Source organism: Macaca fascicularis, chromosome 7 (genome assembly GCF_037993035.2).
Source record: "Macaca fascicularis isolate 582-1 chromosome 7, T2T-MFA8v1.1".
NCBI classification, from domain to species: Eukaryota; Metazoa; Chordata; class Mammalia; order Primates; family Cercopithecidae; genus Macaca; species Macaca fascicularis.
In genome coordinates, this window is record NC_088381.1 from 136,658,860 (window position 1) to 136,677,373 (window position 18,514).

An 18,514-nucleotide genomic window follows, 5' to 3' on the forward strand; every position below is an offset into this window, starting at 1 on the left:
GTGCAGAGAGAGCAGGGGGGACCTTGCTGCCCTAAGACATTCCAGAGAGATGAAGCTCTATCCTGTTTGGAAAAGACCTCCAGGGTTGGAGGCTTTGCTGCAGCCGGAACAATCCAGGCAGGTGGTTTTCCCCTTTGGTCCCTCTCAGACACAGTGTGTGCGCTGTGGCCTCAGCGCCTGCTTGTCCCCAGGAGATGGAGAACAACTGGTCACCAGCCTCAGCGCAACAACCCTGAGTGGAGCAGAAGACGGGTGGTCAGAGAGAACTGCCACTGCTGAGAGCCAAGAAAACCATCCAATAGGGGCCTTTCGGGAAAGGGCTGAGCAGACAACCCGCACGCGGCACCCACTACCAGCCCCTGGTGTCTCTGGCTTACAGACACATAGTTAGCTACCAGTCTAACAGGGGGATGGACGGGAGATGTTTGGGGCTCTGTGAGAAACAAGAAAATTCCAACTCTTCTGTGTGGTGGGGATGGTTAGGAATGAAAACACGGCCCAGGTTGTGAGAGGAGGTGGCCCCACAATCCCAGAGCCAGGGAGTTCACTCCCAACTGAAGAGGCTGTCAAACGCATGTTTCTCTGCTGTGTCTGGTGGTCACACATCTGCCCAGGGTGACTGACGGCCCAGCTGATGATGGCAAAGAAGCAGGGAGGGTGTCCCTGGGAGGGTTAGACCATGGGGAAGTGCAACCCACCTGGCCTCAAGGGCTGCTCACTACTACAGGACTGGGTTTCCTTAGAGAAACACAGAAAGAGCCCAGTGGGCGAAGGAGGTCAGCTTCCTTCTGTCCGTTCACCTTGGCCCTAACCACGGTCAGCCGCAGTCACTGGAGTGGCCAGCATGTAGGAAGTACTTACCACATGCTCCTCCTCATAGTGCTGCACAGTGTGCGGAGGTCTCATTCCATCCTCCCTTAACAGCAATTCTGAAACGTGGGCTGGGAATGTGCCCCCCACACGACACCTGAGCAGACCTGAGGCTCAGGAGGTTTGGGGATTTTTCCCAGGGCCCCACAGCAAGAAGTGCCTAGCTCTCCTCTCCAGGTTTCCCCATCACCACATGACATAAGCTCTGAGGATATGCACTTTTATTATTCCCATGTCACAGATGAGAATATTGAGGCTTAAAGAGGTTAAGTGACTTCCCCAAGCTTACACAAGGAGCAGGGGCAACATCAGGAAAGAACTCCAGGCTTTTTTTGACTTCAGAGCCCACACTTGTAATCACCACTCTCCACCACCTCTCTTCCGATCCCCTACCCGTCCCTCACACAAGGAGCCTACTTCTTCCAGAAAGAGTCCTTTTCTCCAAGAGTAATGTGGTCTATAACATGAAGATGCACACAGGGGAAACACATCCAGCATGTGGACAGGCTCCTCAGAGCCAGGGAAGCACAGGTGCGACCACGACAAGCACAGAAAAGAGGGGGTCTTGCTGGGTAGCACCTCATCCCATACTTTTTAGCAGACCTAGCATTTCATCTGCTCTTTCTCTGCCCCTTAATTATTTTATTTTATAATAATAATTATCATTATTATTATTTTTTGAGAGGGAGTCTCGCTCTGTCTCCCAGGCCGGAGTGCAGTAGCACGATCTCAGCTCACTGCAACCTCTGCCTTCTGGGTTCAAGCAATTCTCCTGCCTCAGCCTCCTGAGTAGTTGGGATTATAGGCATGGGCCACCACACCCAGCTAATTTTTCTTTTTTTTTTTTTTTTTTTTTTTGAGACGGAGTCTCGCTCTGTCGCCCAGGCTGGGGTGCAGTGGCCAGATCTCAGCTCACTGCAAGCTCCGCCTCCCGGATTTACGCCATTCTCCTGCCTCAGCCTCACGAGTAGCTGGGACTACAGGTGCCCGCCACCTCGCCTGGCTAGTTTTTTGTGTTTTTTAGTAGAGACGGGGTTTCACCGTGTTAGCCAGGATGGTCTCGATCTCCTGACCTCGTGATCCGCCCATCTCGGCCTCCCAAAGTGCTGGGACTACAGGCTTGAGCCACCGCGCCCGGCCCCAGCTAATTTTTCTATTTTTGGTAGAGAGGGGGTTCCACCATGTGGGCCAGACTGGTCTTGAACTCCTGACCTCAAGTGATCTGCCCGCCTCGGCTTCCCAAAGTGCTGGGATTACACGTGTGAGCCACTGCACCCGGCCTTTATTTTATTATTTTTGAGAGAGGGTCTCATTCTGTCAAGTTGGCTAGAGTGCAGTGGCACCATCATGGCTTATGGCAGCTTTGACCTCCGAGGCTCAGACCATCCTCCCACCTCAGCTTCTTGAGTAGCTGGGACTACAGACGTGTGCCACCATCCCCAGCTAATTCTTTGTATTTTTTTGTAGGAACATGTTTCACCATGTTGCCCAGGCTGATCTCGAACTCCTGGATTCAAGTGATTCCCCCTGCCTCAGCTTTCCAAAATGCTGGGATTCCATTACAAGTGTGAGCCAAAACGCCGGCCTGTGCCCTTAATTTTAAAAACAGTTCCCTTAGTAATATCATGTGAGCATGGAGCAACATTGAATGAGACATCATCACGTCGATTTATTTTTTATTGCTTATCACGGGTTAATTACTTCTGGGTGGGGAGAAAAGTTGCCTCCTAGTAAGGCAGAATGGCACAACTGCCAAGAGGCCATGTCCCCTAAACACCAACTTACTGTCCCCTACCCAGCCTTGGGGCCTTGGCCGACCTCAGCCCCTACAGCAGGCCTTGTGCTGTAGGAGAAACTCCCTTCACCAAGAGAAGGCTCGGGAGATCCAGAACGTGCCTGCATCTCGGAGAACGCAAGGCCTAGGGCTGGGGAGTGTGGGGAGGGCCTCATTTCCTCACCTGCCAGCCTCACACAACCTCCAAGCTGTCCTGAAACTGTTTATTCAACCCAGGAAGGTCACCCTGACTCAACTGAGAGGAGCCTCCAGGCAGGATGAGATGGACTTGTGACCAAATGCCAGTTCCTCTCCCACCCTGTCCTCTCTCCTGAAAAGGATTTAATTGAGCATCTATACTCCCTCTTTCTGCATGTCCTCAGCACACCAAATCAATGTGACTAGGGACACTGGCAAGTTAGGATTCTGGCTTGTCCTCAGGGTCCCGTGGAGACAGGTCCAGCGGTGCTTCAGCCCTGGGCTCAAGCCGTGGCAGGGAGAGAGGCAGTCCAGCAGCAGCAAGGATGGGAAGATCAGCTGGACCCTTAGAGCATCATCACCACAGCAGAAGGCAAACTCCAGCCCTGCCCCTCCCCTCTCCTCCACTTTGCTAAAACAAGCCAGAGAAGAACTGCAGGCCTTCCCGGAGGACCCTCACCTGCCAGCCTCTCTATCAAGTCTGAACGGAGGCCCCTCCCTGTCTACCTAGCCCTCTCCAGTGGTCCGGCACTACATTCCTCGCTCCATAATTTCTTCTATCTTGATCTTTAAGCATTGTCTTGCCTGTGTAATCATTTCGCCTTTCATGCCTGTTAGTGCTGTTTCTGAAAGAAAAGGGACTGTGTCATAGTCACAGCTACACCCCTGGTAATATCCACAGACACATAGTAGATCTCAGGAAATGCTTGTGCTGCAAGTGGCTGGGCAGGGTGAGTTAGAACCCACCGCGTGCTCCCTGCTCTTTCCCCACGCTGCTACCAAAGCGCCAGCCCTTCCACCATCACCTGCTCTCTCTGTCTCCCTGCCTCTCTGCACTGCAAGTCCTGGAGTCAGGACCCCTGTCCACTCACATTGGAATCCTCCTTGCCTAGCATGGTGGCTGGCACATAACTGCTATTGGTATTCGTTCATTTCACATTTATTCCATGCCTTCCATCATGTATATCTTAGAATGCTTTCTACACAATGTCTTTGATTTTTCAACCACAACTCTGTACGAGTCCATAAGGTGGGCATTCTCCCCTTTTACAGCTGGAAAAACTGAGGCAAGCAGAAGTTAAATGCCTTGACCAAGGCCAACCAGTGTGGCAAGATGTCTTGACCGAGGCTACCCCGTGTAGCAAGGAGAAATTAAATGCCTTGACCGACGCCACCCAGGCAGAGGCAGGATTCAAACCCAGGTCTCTCAGGTACCCAAAGCCAAGTTCTCTCTTGTAGATCAGCTGTTCTCCAGCCTCAGGGTGAAAGCTCCTATAATCCAAACATTCAGACTGTGGGCTACAGTGTGTGTCACTTCAGTGGAAAGTCTGTTTCTCCTCAAACCCAGGGAGAGGTCTCAGGGAGCTCTAGCCTGGAACTTTCTACTGCCCATGTTGGGAGCATGGGAAGCGGGTGTTTTTCTTCCTTGCGGCCTTGGTGGCCGTTTCCTACAGTATATCCGCACTGGAGAATGACAGGAAGAAGTGGCTTCCGGCTGGCGCAGGGAGGAGCCTGCCTCTGCCTGCCCTACAGAGAAGGGATTTTTTTTTGCTCCAAAGTAGCAGCCGCTCTGCCTTGCCCTTGGACAGGGAACACAGGAGAATTAGGAAATGATGAGTTTGGGGTAGTTATTACATTTGTTTTTAATACAATTGATTAAGTTTATATAATTTCATCTTTAATAATGGCTGTGTTTAACCACTGATTTCCAAAATGCCTGAAAATTGAGCAATCAGCGCTCATGAACCAATATTATATAGGACAAATTACTTCTCAGGGCTGTTGTAAATCCAAACACGATAATGTCAGTGTTCACCAGCAGGTTGCTGGAACCAGCTGTGTGACCTTGGGCAAGCTTCTTAACCAGCATATGCTTCAGGTCTTGCCCATCTGTAAAATGAGACCATTGTGAAGATAATAGGATATACATAGGTAAAGAACCTAGCCAGGGTAGGCTGGGTGAGGTGGCTCACACCTGTGATCCCAGCACTTCGGCAGGCCAAGGTGGGTGGATCGCTTGAACCCAGAGTTTGAGACCAGCCCTGGCAACATAGAGACACCCTGTCTCTAAAAAAGAAATAAAATAAAATAATTAAAAAGAACCTAGCCAGGGTGGGACTGGGGTGACAATGGCACTCACAAAGGACTAGGCACTCAGTCTCAGGATCAGCAGCTGAATGCCTCCTTAAATTTTATACACTAGGCTCCTCGCTTGCCTGACACTTGTCTGAGCCCCACTCTTGGCACATAGTAGGTACATGCTATTATTTACTACAAGATCTTCAAGGAGGGTGTAACCTGACAGCAACATAAAGATGAGGAAAGTTATCTAATAATACATGAGAAAAGCACCAGCGCGGCACATTGTCCTGGGGCATATGGTAGATACCCATTGAGCTTTTCAGATAATGAGGGTTGTATTTCAGCAATTAAACCCACAGCCTGCTGAGGAGACATCTCTACAAGATTCAGGGCTGCCTCTGGAAACACCTGTGGCAAGCAATAATTTCTTTGCATTATTTTGAAAGGTAAAAAATACTAATCTTCAAAATGTACTTCCTGCTGCATAGTAGGTAGATAGGCACTGTAAGATTGTTCTCCCCTAACAATGCTTCTAGTGAAATTAACGCCAGGGGAAGATGGGCCTGTTGACCCTGTGGCTTCCCAAGTTCCCTGACACAACACTGGGCACCCACTACTCAGAGTCAGTGGTTGGTGGGGAGGAAAATGCTAAGATGCTGGCCCTGTGTGGGGAGGGGAGGGCTGTATGGGCTGGAGGAGGTGAGATATCACTTGTTGAGGATGTACAGAAGGGGAATTGGGGTTGATGCCTTGAAAAGGATGGCTGGAAAATTCTGAAAGTATACATTTCAAAGGAGACAACCCTCAAATCTCTTCCCTAAATCATTTCCTTTTAATGCAATATTTGGGCAGATCAGGGATTAATAGTGAGGTATTGTGATAAGAGCATTGGATATGAAATTAAAAGGCTTGGTTTCTACCCCTTACTACTTCCATAACCTTGGGCAAATCATCTGACCTCCAGAAGCTTCACTTCTCTGTTTGTAAAGCAGGGACCATTGTGAGGAACAGGCGAAATGAAGGGTTTTCACGTAACTGTTCACAATGGCTGTGAACTGGTTGGCCATTTGAAATCCCCAGTCAATGCTGCCAAGAGCCAGGAGGAAAGCTCCTTTGGCCTCCAAGATGCATCAGGAGCACCACAGGTGAGGGCCATTCATGCAGATCAATCCTGCCAGGAATATTTCAACTCTGCATGCTTAGTTCACACCCAGCTACTTACTGCAAGAACATTTCTGCTTCCTGGACTGGAAGGAGGGGCTTCCATTACAATCATTGCAGACTTGAGGTCTTACTATCAATGGTGATCCAAGCCTTTCAGCAAGTCCACACCACCAGGGAACAAGGGTAGAGGCCAGAGGCTTGAAGCCTTTCTTCACCTAGAAGTCCAGCTCCTGAGTCCAGGAGGATCTCCTCCCTCCGAAAGGGAGTTGGCCTTGGATCTCATTCCTCCCAACCCTGTATGGAGATCTCATTCCTTCCTACCCTGTCTGGCTGTTTAGATCCAGACCTTGGGAGAACCCTTGGACTTGCTCTCTTCCAAGCCTGATAGTGCCGCAGGAACACAATGGGGTTTTACACAGCAGCAGGTAACTAAGAAAGAGAAGTGAAGTGAAATGGAGGAGAAAAGGCCAGAGACCTTCGGGAGGCTGGCAGATCCACCTGAACATGAGCTGTGGGGCAGTGGGGAGGTGAATGACCCAAAGGTGGAGGTATATACCCCAGGCAGCCCAAGGAACAGACAGTGGCTGGACATCTCTCTCCCTCCCCACGTCTCCACCCAAGCTATCACTCCACCCAAGGTAAACAGCAGAGCCATATTGTCCACTGTTTCAAAGCTCTTTTACTTGGCTTTTTGTAAGTGTATTTCTTCTGTGTTTTATGTGTTTTACCTCCTCATGATGCCACCTGCATTTGAAGTGGCTGTCATTTTCTTACGCTCCAAAGTAAACTTCCTTTAAGGATTGATAAACCAAGGAAAGCAGTAATATCCTATGTGATACGCACCTGGTTCTTTCCACAAAAATACCTTCTATTAAGGAAAAAAATTCTTGTTAGATAAGCAAGTACAAATCTTTTAGAAAAAAATAAACTGCTAAATTCAAATTACATGTCTTTGACTCAACCTAACTCTCAGATTGGCTCTTTTCAGCTCTCCCCACCCACACACAAGCCTCAGTAAGTAAAGGGATAATGTGTTCTCTCCCAGAGGTCATTGCTTTCTTAAATTTGAGCGAGGCTGGACACTGTGGCTCACGCCTGTAATCCCAGCACTTTGAGAGTCCAAGGTAGGTGAATCACCTGAGGTCAGGAGTTCAAGACCAGCCTGACCAACATGGTGAAACCCTGACTCTACTAAAAATACAAAATTCAGCTGGGCGTGGTGGCGGACGCCTGTAATTCCAGCTATTCAGGAGGCGGAGGCAGGAGAACCACTTGAATCCGGGAGGCAGAGGTTGCAGTGAGCCAAGATTATGCCATTGCACTCCAGCCTGGGCAACAGAAAAAGACTCTATCTCAAAAAAAAAAAAAAAAAAAACAAGGGAAAGGACAATGTTTAACAGAAAGCCTAAGTGGAGAAGCTGCTGTAGGACGGAGACTTTCCCACACTCCAGCCAACAGCTTCTGACTCCTACTGTGCCTAAAATAGTAGAATAAACACTGGTTTTGATTGTCCACCAGATCACAAGATGCCTAAGGGCATGAGCATGTGGTAGACTATTTGCAAAAATGACTACGAGTGCTCCTCTTCCTGTATCTATACTCCTAAATATGACTTTGTAGTTTCTCCCACTGAGAGGTGGAGTCTATTCTTGAATCTGAGCTGGCCTTGTGATTTGCTTTGGCCAATGAAGTATAATGGAAGTAATGTCGTGCCAGTTCCAAGTCTAGCCCTCTGGAGGCTTGCCTGCCCACACTCATTCTCTTGGAGTGCTGCTGCCACCATGAGAACAAGCCCCAGCTAGGGCGGTAGGATGAGAGACCATGTGGAGCACTAATAAGCTGTCCCAGCCGAGGCCATCTTAGACCACCAGCCTGCAGCCTACCTGCCAGGTGACCACAGATACATAAGTAAGCCCAGATGAGGCCAGAAGAACCACCTAGCTAAGCCCAGCTCAAATTTCCCACCCACCAAAGTGTGAGCTAAGTAAGTGGTTCTCATTTTAAGCATTAATTTTGGGGGTGGTCTATTATGTAGCAAAAGCTAATGGACACAGGGCAGATATAGTACCTCTGTCAAGCGTCCTGGGCTCCTTGTGATGCTCAGCCTCCATGAACAGAAGAGGGGTTGAAGATGCTGTTGGTGGCCCACCACATCCCTTCACCCTCACCATTTCAGCACATGTCTGTCCAATTCCAGCTGCCAGTCTCTGTACCTATGCCTGTGGACTCTCTCTAGCCACCCTCACAGAAGGTCAGAAGTGTCAAGCAGCCCTCAACCCAAGACTGAAAGAGTTAGTGTATAAATACCCCAGCTCCCTTGCCCCTTGGATGTGCTGTCTCTGAAGCATGTGTCCTTCACTGGCTCCCTGATCTTCCCAGCAGCATCAAGGCCTAGACACCCAGAGTGATAACTAACTTGATTACAAACCCTTTACTGGCTGCCTTCTCTTTCTGACTCACTTTCCTGCTTACCTAGTGGTGCTTCTTGAAATTACCTCTCAAACTACTTCCACTCAAATCCTTATCCTGGGGTATGCTTCTAAGCAACTAAAGCAGATGGGCACCAGAGATGGGGCCACCACTCAAAGCCATTGCTGTCATCAAGCCCCTTATCACTGGGTTTAGTTACTTCTCCCACCTCAGTCAGGAAGCAGCTGCCCACTAACCCACTCCTGCTGCCCCTGAGCACGAGCACCCCAGGACAGCCCACCATGTGGTCCGCAGGACTACTTCCTCCACCATCTGTCTTTGTAAACAGGTAACGCTTTGTCCTTCACTTTCCAGTCCCCTGGCTGTCTCATTTCATGCTCTGGAGGATGGAGAAGGAAAAACTTAGAAAAGAGGAAGACCCAGACTTGGAACAAAAAGGTGTGGAGCAAGTTGGGCTATCCCCACCTGTCCTTTTCACGCTAACCAAATCTGGCAAAAGGCTCAACCTAAGCCCCCATTAGGATGTAATACTCAGAGGAAAGAGTTCAGCAAATATAGCCCCAGCCTCCCAGGGATCAGGGGTTGTCTGCCCAGCACATACACTCAAAGATACTTACTGAGTGCCTGTTACCTGCCAAGCACTGCTCTGGGTGCTAGGAGACAGCAAGGAATGAAACAGACCAAAGCTCTGTTCTCATGTAGCTTATATTCTAGTGGGAGGCACAATACACACATACACACAGACATTACGTGTATGTATCAGCGCAAGCCAGGGGCACCTGTCTTACAGACTCATAGCGAGGGAGCAAAAGTGGGCATGGATTCTGAGGTCCGGCAGGCCTGCATTCAAATCCTGTCTCCGTCCTCAAGTAGCTGTGTCACCTTGGGCATGTTGGTTAACCTCTCTGCACCTGTTTCCTCCTCTGGGAGGCAGGGAATAATAGCAGAACCTACCTCAAAGCACTGTTGGAAGGATTAATGAGGTAGCACATGGCACATACAAACCCTTAATACACCTCAACTATTACGGTGATTCTTGAGGTGGTGCCTCTGTTGTATAACCTGCCATGTTTCCCTCAAACTCAGCTGGCACAGGAGCCCAGCAGGGAAGGACATGAGTGAGGCTGGTGGGCTCCATTCCTTCAACATAGCCACCCTTTGCTTGCATGAAGAAATAGTCTTTCCTATTGCCTGTTGTTTTTAAGCACACAGCCCTCTTGAGCTTTTATTTTTCATATTTTTTGATAGAAATATGGATACAGAGAAAACTTTCTGTAACTTTGGAGGACAGAAAGTTCAGGAGGCCCTGGGGACACACAGGGAATGGTGGGGACTGGGGCAAACTGGAGAGCATAAGCCCACTTTATATTAAAAAAAAAACAAAACAAAAAAACAGATACTATTAACATCCACATGGCTGATGCCAAATGGGAATATGAGCCATCTGTGGCCAGATACCCCAGTTTTCCCAGAGACGCCAGAAATTTGAATCATTATTATTAAATCTTTTGATTTTTAAATGTTGGTTCAAAATATTTAGAAATATTGTATAAATCACAGTACATTTTAATGGGTCTGTAGGCTGGCTCCACCCCATGGGCAGTAACCTTAAGACTGCTCTCTTTCCTCCTGTCTGCTAGGTCTCTGCAGTCTGAGTTCTTCTGATGCAGGGACACCAAGATACACAGCTCCAGGGAGCACCAGTTACATTTAATTCCTTGAGTCTCTGTGACTCAGGGAAGTAAGCAGGGTTCCTCTGATACTCCCAGAGTTAGGCCAGTGTGGAGCTACAAGAGAACTTCTCTCCAGACCAGATACTGCCACGGGCACAGAGTATCACAAATTGTACTATCCTCTAATTATCTGCTCTCAAGTTAGTCTTTTATTGTATCCTTATTTGTACAGATTTACACAAATTTGTATGGATTGTATTGTATTGTATCCATTATTTGTATCCACAGGACAAAATCTGATATGGTTAATTGATGGTTTCATTAGTTTATGTCTTGCCTCACCAACTAAAACGTAAACTGTGTGCATGAGGACCACGTTCTATGCCTTTTGGATCCATACAGCCCCTTCTGCATTGCATTAGAACCCAGTACCCATCTATGTGCTGACTGATTCATCACAGAGGTCATTCTGAATTTGTTGCTATCATGTGTGGCATTTGGGTAACACTTCAGGATACAGAAGAGGAGAGCTCTTCCAGGAGCATGCAGAAAGAAGAAAATGTATTTCACAACAAAATTTACTTCACAAAAAAAAAAATTAGGCACCTCTGTGCCTTCCACTTCAACATGCACCCACCATTCGGTGCCATCCTTTGCAAGGGTTGTTTTAATGCTGTTATTAAGAACAGCTTATTTTGCATTTTCTCACCAGTAATATGGAATCATCCAGGCTTACTAGCCATCTCCTGGAGAGACCACAGAGAGAAGAAAGAAAGTATAAACTCATCCCATTTATAACGTATATTTAAAATCAGAGAGTAGTGGGTATGTTGTGGCTGAGCACACTATCAGATGGCTAAAACGTATCAGGAAAGAAATCCTCAATTGTTCATTTGTACCACAGTTGAATGAGCTATATTTAACCTGATGATTATTTAATTAAATCGTCAGTTCCCTTGGAGTCTCTCTGTAGTCCTTATAATTTGTTATACAGAATACAATAGTAATTCATTTGCACTTGTATAATATTTACTCTTTGCTTCCCAGGGCTACTTTTTTTTGTCAGTTTCAACAGGCCTAGAACCCCTAATAAAAGAGAGTTGAACAAACAGTTTGAGAACAGAGGAGTGAGTACAAACACAGAATACTTGAATCACAAGATAGTCCAGCTGGAAGGAGCCATAAAGATAACTGAATCCAACTCTTTCTTTTTACAAATGAAGCAACTGAGACCCAAAAAGGTCGGGTGACTCACCCCAGGACAAACAGCCAGAGAGGGGCCACATGTCCAATTCCTAATACTCACTCCTCTACTCATTAATCTCAGGACACCACGGCTCCCTCAAACACCTACAGCCAGCTTTTGAAGGTCCAATCCCTTAGAACATTGGGCTCTTAGAAGCTCTAACACCTGTACCAATAGAAAAATCATCCATTCAGTAGGTAAGTGCCTGCTGAGCGCCAGGCATCAGCGTTGATATGAAATAGAATGGTGAACAGGAGGCCAGGCGCGGTGGCTCATGCCATAATCCCAGCACTTTGGGAGGCTGAGACAGACAGATTACTTGAGGTCAGGAGTTCGAGACCAGCCTGGCCAACATAGTCAAACCCTGTCTCTACTAGCAATACAAAACTTAGCCAGGCGTGGTGGCAGGCACCTGTAGTCCCAGCTACTCAGGAGGCTGAGGCAGAAAAATCACTTGAACCCTGGGGGTGGAGGTTGCAGTGAACCGAGATCAAGCCACTGCACTCCAGCCTGGGTGACGGAGTGAGACTCTACTTCAAAAAAAAAAAAAAAAAAAAAAACAATTAATAAGAGCCCAGGAGTCTGCCTCACCAGATTTACCTTCAAGCTGGGTGAGATAATGACAGACAAGTCAATAATTAAATGAACTTGGCACTTTCTGAGAGTAATAAGTACTGAAATATTAAACCAGAATGATACATAGAGAGTGAGGAGGGGGGGACTGCTTTGGATAGGATGTCAAAGAATCACTCTGCAATGTCCCTGACCCAGGAGAGGGAGAGTTGGGTGGGGGGAACACCTAGCTTTTGTTTGAACATTACTAACAACAGGAAGTCCACTACCTCCAAAGGTCAGCTCAGCATCTTAAAAAGGTCTTCCCTGGACTGAGCCAAAATCTGCCTCCCTGTGACTTTAAACCTGAGTAACTCATTCTCTGAGCATCACAAAAACCAGTCAGCTAATAAGGAGCATGTTCAAATGCAAAGCACATCCTAAATTAAGACAGTTGTTGCAATGTTTCAATTTGAAATAGCGTGTTTGGGAAAATACAACATACCAAGAGAATGACTTACATGTTCTCATTCAGCCTACAGTTCATAAAAGTGTTTAAAACCACCACTTCAAAGATGTTCCGACAGCCAGCTTCTAGAGTCCCAAACCCATCTGTGTGAGTCACCTGACATCAGTGACAGGACATACCAACTCCCTTCCGTCTGTAACTCTAGTTGGGGTTTTATAGCAACAACACTGCCAGTTCCGTTGCCCTGTCATGCGGCGTGGCAAAGGAAATTTGGCTCTGTGCATTTTGCTTTCTAAGATATTCATGGAATCATGAAACAAACTATTCTTTGGCCCCACCCTCTAGCTCACAGAGAAGAAAATGGAAGCCTGGAAATAGAAAGTGACCATCAAGTTTCATCAGCAAGCGATGGCCGGGGTGGGACTTGTTCCTTTCAGTCTCCAAACTGGTGGCAGCTGCAGCAATGCGTAACCCCCAGGTTTGCTTGTATGTGGGGATGGACATCTAAACCTCCAGAGATATTTAGTGCATGCTTATGAAGAGAAAGCCCAGCTCCCTAACCCCCTTTCATGTGAACCTGCACTCCAGCAATCTCCCCAGAATGTCTGACCACACGCTGCTGAAGGGGTTTCCATTCGAGGGTGGGCACATCGTTTGGGTTGCAGGTGTCATCCATTGTGTGGGAAGATGCAGCTCCTGCCCCAAACCAACCCAAAAGCTACAGGATGCACAGAGATAAGCAGGGGTTAGGGACAACACCAAAGTTGGCACTATTTCAGCTTTTACCCAAGTCTAATAGTCTAACTGAACCAACTGCCTGGCTGCTCCTAATGCCTCAGAGCCCGCTAGGCTGGCCCAGTAAAATCGTTAGTAACAAAGGAAAAAAAGTCCTTAGGAGACAGGCCTTCCTGAGCCAATGAAGGAAGCCTCAGAGCCCTGCCCTCCTTCCCTTGGCTTGAGGCAGCTGGGGGAGGATCTGAGCGCTGGCTGTGCTGATCTGGTCATGCCTCCTTCCTCCTCCCTTGCTGGCTTCTGCTGCTGGCTGGAGCTCTGAGAATCCACCATTTTTCCCCCTCTGACCCCTGCATTTGCAGGAATAAATGACTTCCTTGAATGGAGAGGAACTGCTTGAATGCAGTCTAATCATAATGGACAGTATCTCTCAGAAAACAAGGCACCAAAAGAGGGAACACCAATGCCAGCAACGATCCTGGTGCCTTCTACAGCCAGCCCCAAGGTCACAAGTTTCAAGTAGACTACAAAGCTGTTAACTGATTAGAAAATAATCAGCTTAGCCCTTAGAAGGCTCCCTCCTGATCACACATTACACAAGACAACACCCCTGTGAGTGATAAAATATGGTTTCCTCCACCCCAACCATGCAGCAGCACCACTGAGAACAGGCGTGGTTTCAAAGCCACTGCTGCACCCAAAGGTGAGCCCAGCGCAGTTGCCAACACCACGTTTCACCTCAGCTCTTCCGTTTGTAAAGGAGGCAGAAAGCGAACCCTACCTCTGCTCACTACCCCAGGCCCCTGGGCTGCAGAGAGGGTGACCAGATGTGATGGAGACATCTCAGGAAAGGATGGGCTGAGAGGAGAAATTCTCCTCCATGACAATGGGTCCCCAGGGGAAGGTGAACATCGGAACCTGGACCTGTTAAGTGACTCAGGCCATTTGACATCTGCCTCCTTTTACAAGTGGAGGCCGAGAGCTTGGGTGTTGCAGCCCAACAGACCTGGGTCCTGGCTCAGTGGTATACAGCTGTGTAATTGGGAATAGTGACTTCTCCCTGAGCCCAACTTTCCCCATCTGTAAAATGGGGCTAATGATGCAACCATGTGATAGAGGCCCAGCTGCCAGTGTGCATGATAAGTCTTCACAACTCCTGGTTCATGTTATTATTTTTACTATATAAATTCAAGAGAACCACCTATAACACTCACACCATATGTGAGTTTGCGGTAGAAAATCAAGAGAGTGAGCCAAGATGGCAAAGTACCACATTTTGATACTCAAACAGCTTTAGAGAAGGGCTCTGTCATTCTGAGGATGGCAAGCTGCTCCCACACTCTCAATATGACATTTGTCTAGGGTCTTGTCATTTCCAGAGCTCCTTCCTCCCCATTTCATCTGATCCTCACCACAGCCCTATAATGTGGGCAGGGTGAGTATGCTTCCTGTACCCCATGCGTAGAGGAGAAAAACAAGTCTCAGAGAGGTTAAGCAACTTGCTCAAGATCAAACAGCTTGAAAATGGCTGAGCAGGATCACAAATCCAGGGCTGCCTGACAGGGCTGGAATGAGAGTAAAGCAAATCACAAGCCTAGTGTGTGCAACTTCAGGAGGCACTCACTTGTAAGACCCTGAGAGTGAGCACCTCCTCAAATTTTGCCCTGCTGTCTGACCCCAAGCCTTGGGCCCTTCCCGGAGCACTGAGGCTAAGCCAATTGTGCAGATACTGCACAGAGGAGGTCAGCCCAGCAAGAACTCACTCCCAGCTCCTTGGGGTGGCTGGATCTACTGGTTGAGCTGAACATCTCCCTGTGGAACTCCAAGAACCACTTCCCAAAAGAGTAGAATGCAACAGAGAGTGGAAGTGGTGCTGTGATAGCCATATAAGGTTTCCGTGCACCCTTGAGCTTGAGAGCCAGTGAAGTGGGGCTGGGCCAGGCAGGCGTTCCCCAAGGCCCCTCTAAGCCAGTCAGGCCCCTCAGAGGCCTCACAGCCCTTATCAGCCCAGGGGAGGGATAGGCCAGGACAGGCAGGCAAGCAGCCCACAGGGTGACTCCCAGGACAGTGGCCTCTGGATGCTGGCCCACCAGATAGTCAAGGTTCTCCTCTCTCCAGCCACTCAGAGCCCAGCTAGCCCCCAAATCAGCCTCCCCTTACCTCTCACAGGGTGTGGGAGGTACTGACTAGCAAGGAGGCTTATTTTAAATCTGCAAAAATAAAAACTTTTCTAATGTAGATGATTACACTTACTAATTAGTCAACTTGGTTGTGCCTGGATTACTGCGAATTTAGCTTTCCTGCAGAAACAGCACCTGTTCACTGAGGGACAGTATTAGGTAGTAGGACAGTGTGCAAGCTTGAGAGCTACTGGGGTGGGATTCAAACCCCACATCCCCTGGGCAAGTTACTCGGCTGCTCTGAGACCATTCCCTCCTTCTATAAAAGGGGACTAGAATAGTACCTGCATCCTCCACTGTTGCTATTACAAAGATCAGCCACAATTTATTAAGTGCCTATAATGGGCCAGGTACTGAATTTCTTTTTCTTTTCCTTACATGTATTATTTAACACTTGTGACAACTGTATAGGTTTGTATTTTTGAAGTATAACTTACAGTGAAGTGCTCAAATCTTCAGTGCACAGGTCAATGAACTTTTACATGTATGCTCTATCTTCTAATCAAATATCAATCATCATAGGTCACTTTTGCCTGTTTATGAACTTCATACAAATGGGCTCATACAATATGTGCTCTGTTGTGGCTGGTCTCTTTCACTCAACTTTGCTCTTGCAATTCATCCACATTGTTGTGTATCAGTTATTTGTTCTTTTATGTAGCTGCATAGTATTCCATGGTGTGACAATACCACAGTTTTTCTATCCATTGACCTAGATATCATTATCATCATCATCATCACCATCATCCCATTTTACAAATGAGGAAACTGGGATCTTAACTTTTTACTAAGTGTTTAGCTTAAAGTCACAAGTGACTTTGAGGCCGAACAGGGACTTGAACCCAGGTCCCTGTAACTCCAAAACTAGCTCCTTACCAAGGACAACAGAGCCTCCCATAGCCCTGGAATACTGGGATTGGCAGAAATGAACGCTAACCTGTGTGGTCATGAGCTCCTTCTCCCTGAAGTACATTTAGAGTCAGGGGGAAGCTACCTGCCTGGCTCCAGGTGCTGAAAAAATTGCTTTAGTTCTGGCAATTGCCCATATTTATTCTTATTGCAACCCAAGCTGATAGCACAGGTACAGTCATCACTCACAGCCCTGTACTTTGAGATCTGGGCTTTGCCAACATTTCAAAACAACTGCAAACAGCCTCAATGTGGAGGAGGCATCCTTGTCCACTGACCAGCAGTTGGCTCTCACGGGCAACCCCTGCCCTGGCTCCTCAGAGTCTAGTTCTCTATGATGGTAACTCAGCTGTAACCATCTGGGACTCCCACAGAAAGCATTGTAGGCCAGGTTTCTCAACACAAGCCTTACCTATCAAGAGGTGAGACCCCCAGTGCTGACCTGACCTCAAGAAAAGGCTGAGGTTTTGCCTTGCTTTCCAACCTTCAGAATCTCTGCCTGCTGCCCAGCAGGCAAGCGGCAGACCTTAGAAGGGCCACCTGCAAGGCAGCAAGGGGGTGACCAGGATCCTGGCTAACCTCCCTGCCTCCTCCCCCTCTGAACTCAGGTAGCCTCCAGTCAGTCCAGCCAGACATGATTAAATGGTTGGCTACACACAGGGGTGGAAGACCCCGGGGGAAGAAGGGCATGGAGCCAACTCCCTGAGGCAGCCCCAGGGCACCCTTTGGTCTGTTGATCATTAACAGAAGCCACCTCATGGCAGGCAGAGAAGGGGAAAGTCCAAGGGGATGGCTTACCCCCTCCTCCCAGACTCCATCCTCCAAATGTGCCAATGCAGGGCCTCTTGGGAGGTGAGGTCATGGCACTCAACAGAGGGGGTGTGTGCAGAATCATCTAATCCAACTGGTTGCCTCCTCTGTTCATGCAGAATCTCCACAAAAGGCCAAGGGAGAGGGCAACTAACACTGATTGATTTGCAGTTACTATGTGCCAGGGACTGCACCAGTGTCCCAGCCTACAACACTCTAGCATAGTGGGGAAACGCAGTGATGGAGCTTGCCTGCCTGGGTTCAAATTCTGACACTGTCTCCCTGTGTGACAAATTAGTGAATTTCTCTGCACCCCAATTTCTCCATCTGTACAAAGGGAATAGTATAGAGCTTCCTCCATGGGGTCATTATGATCATTCAATGAGTTAATACACAGGAGGTTCTTAGAGGACTACCTGGCACTTACAAAGAGCTGTCATGACTAATGGCTCACTTGATCTCACAGTAACCCCTTGAGACACAGCTGAAAAATCCAAGGTTGAGTCATTTATCCAAAGCACAGCTGGTAGAAGGGGAGCTGGGATTTGAACCCTGGTCCAAGGGCTCCATTCAACACCTCTTCTTCCTTCATGCCCTGGATCCTTCCCCTGCCATGACCCACTCAACCTCTTCAGTAACCAGTGCCTTGTGATACACTTGACTGTAAAACCCATCTTCAGACTAACCCACAATCTCAGTTGGCCCTCAAAGCCCTCCTTTCATGAGTGTCACTGAACTGTAGCAGGCCCCTAGCCTTCCTCCTGAGAATGAGGCCTCCAGGCCAGGAAAGGCATTGCTCAGTGGCCAAAATAGCTCATTTCTTTGAGCTACTCCAAGGGAAGATCTTCATCTAACAGCCAGAGAGTGGGTTGCAGGGCCAGCAGCCACAGAGGCCCCACTCATCCATGGCAGACCTGGTGCAGGCCCCTAAACCCAGCCTTCAAGACACCCCGGCCTCCAGGGTAAGGGGTGGAGAAGAAGGCCTTGTGCCCCAGGATTGGCCTGGCCTTTCCTGACCCACTTCCCTCGTGAAGGCCTTCCCTTCAACTCCCTCGGCATAGTTCCTATCCTTCCCAGCTGCAGAGCAGCTCAGAGATAGGAGTTTCTTGCCAGCTCTGGGCTCACACTTCCCCGGCCTCCCTGCCGGACTACAGTACCGGGCTGCTGCTGAGGCCCCTTCTTCTAACATCCTGGAGAAATAATGGGCCTGAAAGATTCTGCTGTTCCCTTTCCCAAGGGAACAGTTAGTTCCTTTAACTTTAAGGACTTGAAGGGACACAACCAGGCTCTTGTGGCCACCACACATGGGCCTGGGTGACCTCAATCCCAGCCTGAGTGAGTTCCCCAGGGAGACACTTAGGTGGAGGTAAAGGGTTAAGGCCCGGGGACATGGAGCTTCCCCACATGATAAGGAGTCTCCCCTGG